At 54.8% G+C, this 5,967-nt stretch overlaps 1 pseudogene; it reads left to right on the top strand.

Moving 5' to 3' along the window:
* Positions 1-4,415: 4,415 nt before the first annotated feature.
* On the top strand, positions 4,416-5,579 carry LOC138083705 (telomeric repeat-binding factor 2-interacting protein 1 pseudogene; annotated as a pseudogene).
* The last annotated feature ends 388 nt before the right edge of the window (positions 5,580-5,967 follow it).

Here is a 5,967-nt window from a genome sequence, read left to right as displayed (position 1 = left end):
GGACACTCGGCTTCCCTCTTTGCTCACCACCCTACTCCCCTTAGCAGGCGACTGACATCACCCTTCAGGGTGTCAAGATGATCTGCGTCTATCACACACACAGGAAAGAGGAAGACCCCTCCTTCTGTGCATCTTTCCCCTCCATTCCTTTTTTCAAAATAATCTGTTTAGTTCGGCATCAATTTAGATTTACTGAAAACTGGCAAAGATAGCAGGTGTGTGTGTTAGCCACTCAGTTGTGTCCGACTCTCTGCGACCCCACGGACTGTAACGTGTCAGGCTCCTTTGTCCGTGGGATTTACTAGGCAAGAATACTGAAGTGGGTTATCATGCCCTCCTCCAGGGAAGCTTCCCGACCCAGGGGTCAAACCGAGGCCTCCTGCATTGCAGGCAGATCCTTTACCATTTGAGCCACATAGCGCTTCTACATCCTAAAATTAGATCGTGCATTAATCAGCTAGATTGGGCTGGAGCTTCAGCCCTTCTCTGGAAGGTGAGTGTCAGAGTCAGGGGCTTGTTCGCTCAGCACTGTTTCCTACGAACCCAGAGCAGCACCAAGCATGCGGCCCGTGTTCATTCTGTATCTCCTGGATGAACGAAGCGGCAGCTAGCATCGTGGCTGCAGGGATGTGGGATGTACACCATTATCAGCAGCAGCGACCAGAATGATCTGACCACTAACTCAGGACGCCGGGATGTTTTCAGAGCCGAATCCCCACGCCCCCTTGCCTTTGGCCAGGCTGTGTGTTCAGGAGGATAGCTGTTCTCCACCTGGGAGGTGGCTCAGCCCACAGTTTCTCCAGATGGACTCAGGGCATCTCCTGCACGCCAAGCTCCTCTGATGTGATCACCTTCAGCAGGAGCAGTCACGTGGACCAAGCGCCCTGCCCATCGCTCAAGCCTGGAAAAGGGGCTCCCCATTGCCCGTCCTCAGTCACACACAGCCCCCTCCAGCTTCAACGGAGCATTAATTATGCAGCCAGCCTGGCCTGGGCAGAAAAATGCAAGGCAAATGCCAATTCAGAGGCCCACCTGCTGGCCTAAAATTCTTACAGTGAGGTAGTTAAGTGTGAGGGGAGACCCACAGGGCAGGGTCAGTGCTGTCTCGGCCAGGCTGGTCCAAGGCTCGCTGGACCCACTCCAAGCTCCAGGGTGGGTGTGGCAGAAGCTGAGATCTTGGTCTGTGTTTCTGCAGCTGGTTATGAGGAACCTCACTTCCCTGGAGACTTCCGATGGTCTGGGTCCTCTGCCCCTGGCCCCTCACCATCCAGGACTGCGCTGGAACAGAGCTGGTTCAGCTCTCTCCCCTCCCACATCACAGTCGCTCCCCTGGCCACCCAGCCCCTCCCATTTGGGGCCTTAAAGGAACAAAGCAGGGTTGAAATGCCAGCTCTGCCTCCTTCTAGTTCTGTAACTTTCAACAGGCCTTTTAACCCAGGGATCAGCAAGCATCTTTCTGTAAAGGGCTGGAGAGTAAATATTTTAGCTTTTGTGGGCCATATGGTCTGGCGCTGCAAGTCAACTCCACCCTCGAAGCTCAAAAGAGCAGCCACCGACAGTACAGAAAAGAATGGGCGTGGCTGTGTGCCAATAAAACTTTATTCACACAAATAAGACGTGGGCCAGATTCAGCCCATAAGGCATCATTTGGATGTGCGTGTGTGTTTGTGTGTGTGCATGCACACTCAGTTGTGTTCAACTCCTTTGCCACCCCGTGGACTATAGCCCACAAAGTTCCTCTGTCCATGGGATTTCCCAGGCAAGAATACTGGAGTCGGTTGTCATTTCCGTCTCCAGGGAATCGTTCGCAACCTAGAGATTGAACCCACATCTCTAGCATTGGCAAGCGGGTTCTTTACCACTGAGCCACCTGGGAAGCCACCTGGCATCATTTACTAAACCCCTGAATTCCCAAGACTCAGTTTCCTCCTCTGTAAAATGGGAATAATGACACCGAAATAGGATCACTGAGAGTTGACACAGACGAAAGGACTTTAAACCACACAGTAAACGTTCTTGTTCGGATTCGTCCTGGTGTGTTGCAGTAAACTCCCACCCTGCACCCGGGCCCAGCGCGGCCACCCCTGCACGTCACTCGTGACCTCTTGTCTGGGAGCCTGCAAACCTGAGGCTGCTTGTGTTATTATTTATCTCAGTGTGACTATTGCGCTGCTGCGCTCTGCACTGAGCGGCGGGGACGCTTCTGAGGCGCGCTGGCCTTTCCAATGAGGCGGGATTGTATTAACTCCTGATTACAGCACGCAGAACACAATAGAGGCACCCGGCCCGGAAGGCGGCCCCCTGCCTCTGCCTCATCTGGACTGCTTTGTGCTTGATTTCCTTCTCTGCGGCCCCATTTTCCTTTCTCTCTTTTCTTTATTTTTCTCCTGCTCCCCCCTCCTAATCTGCTTAACAACTTGCCTGGCTCCTGCCGCCTCCCCTCATGCCCACCATGTCTGAACGCCTCTCCCAGCCCCTAATAGCACTGCTGCTCCTGCTTCTAATAAAAGCTGCTGATGGGAAATCCGGGCTAACTGAATTACTTCCTCATTAACGCGGCGGGCAGATGCTCCACACCTCCTGTGTCCCCCAGCCACCCCTTCCTGCGGGCCCCTCCCAGACGCGGCAGTTAGGTGAAGATGCTCTGGGGTCCCTGTGCGGGCCTGGGTCCTAAAGAGGACAGGAGGGGCTGTGGGCTTCTCTCCAGGGTGGCACCCAGGTCTGCTTACTCCCCCACCTTCCCAGACGTTGGGGTCCCCAGCCTAGGAGCTCCCAGCTGGCTGGGAGGACAGAAGAAGTGGGGTGACTTGCCCTCACTCACCCAGGGCTCCTCCTCTTACCTGCTGTCCCTCTTCCTGACCCCTTTGTCCGGGGCAGGTGAGCCTGTGATGCGCAAGGCCTGCCTTTGGCTTCAGAGGAATCTGCTTCCTGGCAAGGGTGTGTATGAGGAGAGTCTCTCTAGCTGGGGGATTCCACCAAGAAAAAAGAAAGAGGAACCAGACTCCAGGCATCGACCCCAACTCCTGCCCGCCTCTCAGAGGCCCGTGTCTGCCCGACAAGCACCCTTGGGGGTCCCCGTGTCTGTGCTTTCTCGGGCTTCCCCCGGGCCTTCCATGGTTGGATGTGCGCATCTGCTGGTACCCCAAGGCTCCATCTCCCAATCTGCTCAGTAAACGTCTTGTCTGCGATGCCCTCACTTGCATATCCTACCAAGAGCTCCTGGGTGTCGGGGGAGCCGCCCCATGCCAAGCAGCTAGTAAGGGCTTTGCAGGTGTAAGAGCAAGCAGGGAGACCAGAAACAGTTATTTTAAAAGCCGGCTGCACTACGAGCATTTTACTACCAGGCGATGGAAGATTTACCTGCTCCTTTGTTTGGGAAAGCACCTTAATGGGCCTTTTGGCCCCTGGGTATCTCTACATGGGAGACAAAGAAACATTGACTTGCTCTGCAGTCATAAAGAAAGTTCTGGCTCCTTAAGCAGCCCAGGAATGGGGGAGATGGTGGCGGGGGTGAGGGCGCTCTGGGAAGGAGTCTTGCTGGGAGGAAGGTGGGTGAGAGGGACCCCCGAAAGCAGGCTGATTGCAGCCTGAGGGCCTGGATGCTGGGGGTGGAGGTAACGTGGAAGAGAGATCTTAGACCACAGACTCCCACCTCGCCTACGATGTCATGGGAGATGCTGGCCTGTGACTGGGCATCCTACATCATTGCAACCCACAGCTTACTTCTTGAGATAAAGTTGCTGCAAGAAACCTCTACCGTGGCTAGGGTTTCCTAAGCAAATTCAACAAGGCATGTTTTTGTTCCACAGGCCATCTGTTAAAGTGGTTCAGGGCTGCGGGCTTGGCCGTGCGGTTGTTGTTCAGTAGCTAAGTCCTGTCCTCCTCTTTTGCAACCCCATGGACTGTCTATGGCTGTGGACTGTCTACGTCCATGGACTGTCTGTGGCTGTGGACCGTCTACGTCCGTGGACTGTCCGTGGCTGTGGACTGTCTACGTCCGTGGACTGTCCGTGGACTGCCAGGCTCCTCTGTCTATAGGTTTCCCAGGCAAGAATACTGGAGTGGGTTGCCATGCCCCCCTCCAGGGGATCTCACCGACCTGGGGATCCAACCCATGTCTTCTGTGACTTCTGCATTGCAGGCGGATTCTTTACTGCTGAGCCCCCAGGGAAGCCCCTGAGGTGAGCCTGGGGATGACAGAATTGGGGGAGTAGAGAGCAGTTAAAATGCCTGGACCAACCCCGAAGGACTGAGCATCCCATGTTGGATTTGTCCCAGGTGTTCACCAGTCGTCGTCTGGCTTCCCCCTACCTGGTGACTGCATTAAATCAGATTGCACAGAAACTTCCTTTTTAAAAACATTAAAGGTCGCGTGCGCTCAAGGGGGCAGCTTTTTCGGGTTCCCGGGGAGAGCCATGGTGGAGGCGATGGATTTGGGCAAAGACCCCAATGGACCCACTCACTCCTCGACTCTGTTCGTGAGGGAGGATGGCAGCTCCATGTCCTTCTATGTGCGTCCCAGCCCGGCAAAGCGCCGGCTCTCGACGCTCATCCTGCACGGCGGCGGCACTCTGTGTCGCGTTCAGGAGCCCGGGGCCGCGCTGTTGGCCCAGCCCGGGGAGGCGGCGGCCGAGGCCTCGGGCGACTTCATCTCCACGCAGTACATTCTGGACTGCGTGGAGCGCAGCGAGAAGCTCGAGCTGGAGGCCTACCGTCTGGGCCCGGCTCCGGCGGCCGACCAGGCCCCAGAGACGAAGCCCGGGGTGCAGGCCCGGGGTGCAGGCCCGGGGTCCAGGCCCGGGGCGCCGCCGCCGCCGCAGTCGCCGGCGGGGCGGATGGTCTTCAGGGACGCGGACGACGTGGCCATCTTAACCTACGTGAAGGAACATGCCCGCTCGGCCAGCTCCGTCACCGGTAACGCCTTGTGGAAAGCGATGGAGAGGAGCTCGCTCACCCAGCACTCCTGGCAGTCCATGAAGGACCGCTGCCTGAAGCGCCTGCAGGGCCAGGAGCACAAGTACCTGCCGGGGGAGGCCCCCGTGAGCCCCTCCTCGCAGAAACTCAAGAGGAAGGCTGAGCAAGGCCCGGAGGCTGCTGACAGCGGGGAACCACAGAATAAGAGAACTCCAGACTTGCCTGAAGGAGAATTTGAAAAAGAAGAGATGAGGGAGAATGAAGCAGCAGTCAAAAAGATGCTTGTAGAAGCTTCCCGAGAGTTTGAGGAGATTGTGGTGGACGAGAGTCCTGATTTTGAAATACACATAACAATGTGTGATGATGATCCACCCACGCCTGAGGAAGACTCAGAAACACAGCCTGATCAGGAAGAAGAAGAAGAAAAAGTCTCTGCACCAGAGGTGGGAGCTGCCATTAAGATCGTCCGGCAGTTGATGGAAAAGTTTAACTTGGATCCATCAACAGCTACACAGGCCTTCCTAAAAAATAGTGGTGAGCCGGAGGCTACTTCCTCCTTTTCAGAGTCTGGTCAGAGGGCTGATGGGTATCCCATTTGGTCCCGACAGGATGACTTAGATTTGCAAAAAGATGATGAGGCTGCTCGAGATGCATTGGTCAATTGAATTCCGAAAGAAATAATTGGCAAGATAATGGGAAAAAAAGTTGGGCAGATAAGACATTAAATTTTTGTGTGTGACCATTGGACTTCAGAAATTTTTGCATTGGAACCGACACTAATCTTTTGACCAATTTTGTTGCACTGTGAGTCCTAGATCTTGTACCCAAGCAGAGTTGTGTTCAGTTCGGTCGCTCAGTTGTGTCCAACTCCTTGCAACCCCATGGACTGCAGCATGCCATGCAGAGTTGTGTAAGAGGATGGAAATAAAAGAAATGGGATATGTTTCAAGCTCTTCCTGGCAGTATCAGTGTATTTATGAAAGGAAAATCGAGAACGGAGAGATTGGCTTACATAGTAGTGATCGTTTTCTGGAGTGGAATCCCTGCTATATT

The sequence above is a fragment of the Capricornis sumatraensis genome, chromosome 8 (genome assembly GCF_032405125.1).
Source record: "Capricornis sumatraensis isolate serow.1 chromosome 8, serow.2, whole genome shotgun sequence".
In the NCBI taxonomy this organism is placed as follows: domain Eukaryota; kingdom Metazoa; phylum Chordata; class Mammalia; order Artiodactyla; family Bovidae; genus Capricornis; species Capricornis sumatraensis.
Note: the sequence above shows the minus strand (reverse complement) of the source record. Positions and strands in the feature narration are given on the sequence as shown.